We start from the raw sequence: 3,300 nt of genomic DNA, 5'->3' as shown, positions 1-3,300 counted from the left end.
GTGTAATTACTCATCCTTGTGTTGGAGTGACAGGTCTTTCACCGTGCAATTACTCATCCTTGTGTTGGAGTGACAGGTCTTTCACCGTGTAATTACTCATCCTTGTGTTGGAGTGACAGGTCTTTCACCGTGTAATTACTCATCCTTGTGTTGGAGTGACAGGTCTTTCACCGTGTAATTACTCATCCTTGTGTTGGAGTGACAGGTCTTTCACCGTATAAATACTCATAATTTGTTTACAGACTTCAATGCTTTTAAAACTATCGTTCATTCTTTGAGCGTCCACTAATTGCGGTATAGGGCCAAATGGAGGGGGTGGGGGCAGGAAACAAACATTGAAAGTAAAACGAGTTTGACATACAAATATTAAAACTTTCTGTTATTTCAAGTAGGATAACTTAAAATTTATTTAGCTGTTTTCATATTTTATGAATCATGTCAATGTTATTGTTACGTTTAATTTATCGCACATCCTGGCAACCCTTGAAATTTGGAAATGTATAAAAATGAATTTTGACAATTCTTCAGCGCGCGATCCATGGAAAGGCTTCAAGACGAGAATTATCAGTTGATTAACTTGAAAAGCTGTTGAGTAAATATTAAATACAGACTTGCTCTTGTACAGTTTGTGAAGAGTTAATATTTCGAACAGTTACTTATGCAAGCTTTGAAAGCCATTCTCAAACAACAAGAAAATAATCGTTGGAGAGACCAAGACAGTTGTGTTCTAACAACTAACTTCCCTACACCTTTTTTATGTGTACAGCGAGATCTTTCCCCATCATCATCATCTAGCGGGTTAACTGCTTAGGCTTTTATTTAAGCAAAGAGGGTAATTTATTTCTACGATTTTTGGTTAAGAGCACCATAAAAATACATGAACTAGTTTGATTCTCGCTATCCAGATGGCAACAATAGTTTATGGCATTCCAATATATTGTAGATTGGTCAAAACAAAGTTACATGATAAACGATATAACTTACAAACACTGCAGTGTCCCTTGAAGATATTTCACTCAAACAAAAAACCCTGGCCTATTAGCCAGGTTTTATTTTTGTTCTTTCCTATTGCTGAAGAAATGTATGACTATACCGGATAATTAAGAAGTCTGTTGACAGAAAAATAACTCAAAAATGGAGAAGTACGGGAAAATAACTATTAGTTATATGGCATGAGTTGTTGTGGGTCTATACTGTGACAATTTCAATGAAGTCATTGAAAGCCACTCCTAAACTTTTATGAATTATCAAGCCAAATGTGTAGGAAACCAGTTGGCGATCTAGGTGCTCATTAGTCCTGTTAACAGTGTGCACAGTCCTGGAACATGCTGAATTTACTGGGACTTAGGATCCTTGTTTCCTCTTCCTAAGCTGTATAAGTGTGACTGGTACTAGAGTCCTTTGATCTGACACTTTATAAAAAGTACTGAGTGCTCCAATGGCCCGAGTTTTGTACTTAGTTCTGAACTTTTCCTACGTAAATTTGATTTACTTTTTTTGTTGTATATTTCTTTTTCGTCTTTCTTACTTGAACTAATTCCTCATCATACAGGATTTCCATATCATAGATAAAGGCGTTTTGCTAGAAGATAGTTGGATTCAAGGTGTTATTTATGTCTCATGTTTTATGAGCAGAGATAAAAATACTTCTATCACCTTGCGACCCAAAGTTCATAAACTCAATCCTACTATGGTTTCCTGGCTATCATTTTTGGACCTTTGTACCATATACTTTGAAATCAGCACAAGAGCCATGAATATTTCATGATGCTGTCTTTCAAAACTAATGTAAAAAAAAGCCAATAGATGTTAAGTTTGCACTTCTCACAATTAATGTTTACTAACATGAAGTGGACTAACTTTACAGTGCACTGGCTTTGGATCAGTGAACACTGTGATCAAAGATCCACACGAAAGCTTTCCTTTAATTTTTTTTTTGTGTGTGTGTGTGTGTGTATTGAAAATGTTCTCTGTTCATGATGAATTTACATTATTATCATTTGATAGAAAATCCACAGATTTAAATCATACTAATTATTATTATTATTCTAATATCAATTACTGTCATACATATTTTGTAATTGTTAGTCTGGGGAAAGAAGGTGCAACCTCTAAGGGACCATCTTAACTGTTTAGGCCCTACGGAAGAACAAAGGTCTTTATAGTTGAGTGTTATTTTTAACATTCTCATCCCTCCGGTAATGTTTGTTTCAGAGATTTGTTAGATCGCTCATTTAAGTTTTCTTTTGTCATTATTTCCCCCCTTTCTACTTTCTTAAGTTCGATCCTGTTCATGTGCACCATCAAATCCTTTCATATAGTGGCCTGATGGATCTTTATCATGGCCAAATTTCCTGAAGAACAAGGTTTAGGACAGCCTAATGCAGGTTAACTTGGTTCATTACTTCTGGTGACTTCCACCACCACATCCAGTATGTTTGAAAGCACTTTTTTTTTATTTTAAATTTTATCTTCTATCTTAATTGCAAATGTAATTTTATGTCTACAGTTTTTGTACAGTGCACTTGAAGGATATTTTTAAATTTTATTTTGTAATCTTATTTACAACTTTACATTAAAGGCTAGAGTTGTTTTTAATTTTTTCTACTGCTCTGTTATTTTCAATTTTTAAAACATAAATAGTAATTTTCTACATTTTATTTTCAATTTTACAATCAAAATTCAGTGATTTTAAACATTTAATTCAAGAACAATGTTTGAGAGTGATTTGTAAATCTTTATCTATTGATCTTTAAAACCAATATCTAAGGATGTTATTTAGATTTATACATTTTACTTTTACTTTCCAATTCCTAACCACATCTATGAATTGGTTGATTTGATTGTTGCTAAGTACAAAGCTACACAATGAGCTATCTGTGTTCTGCTTACCACAGGTATTGAACCTGATTCTTAGCATTGTAAGCCTGCACAATTACTGCTGTGCCACTGGGTGTGTGTGTGTGTGTGTGTGTATGTCACACCTAACGAAAACTTTACATTTAAAACCACCCACAGTGTTTTTTCAAAGTTGATTGTTAATTCTTACATTTGACTTTCATGTGTAATGGATTTTTTTCCATATTTTTTATTTACACAAACTTGGCACAAAATGCAAGACTTTTGTCTTATCTTTTGACAAAGCTCTTAATGCTAGCAAGTACCCCTCATGTGATAGATCTTTCAAAGTGTACAAATCGAAGCTTTAGATACAGTGTGCTGATTTTATGACAATGCAATTGACACATTCAGAGAAGGTACAGCATTGCACGATTTTGGAAAAATTAAGTTCATGCTTTG

Source organism: Limulus polyphemus, unplaced genomic scaffold (assembly GCF_000517525.1).
Source record: "Limulus polyphemus unplaced genomic scaffold, Limulus_polyphemus-2.1.2 Scaffold4217, whole genome shotgun sequence".
NCBI lineage: Eukaryota > Metazoa > Arthropoda > Merostomata > Xiphosura > Limulidae > Limulus > Limulus polyphemus.
This window is presented reverse-complemented; position numbering follows the sequence as displayed.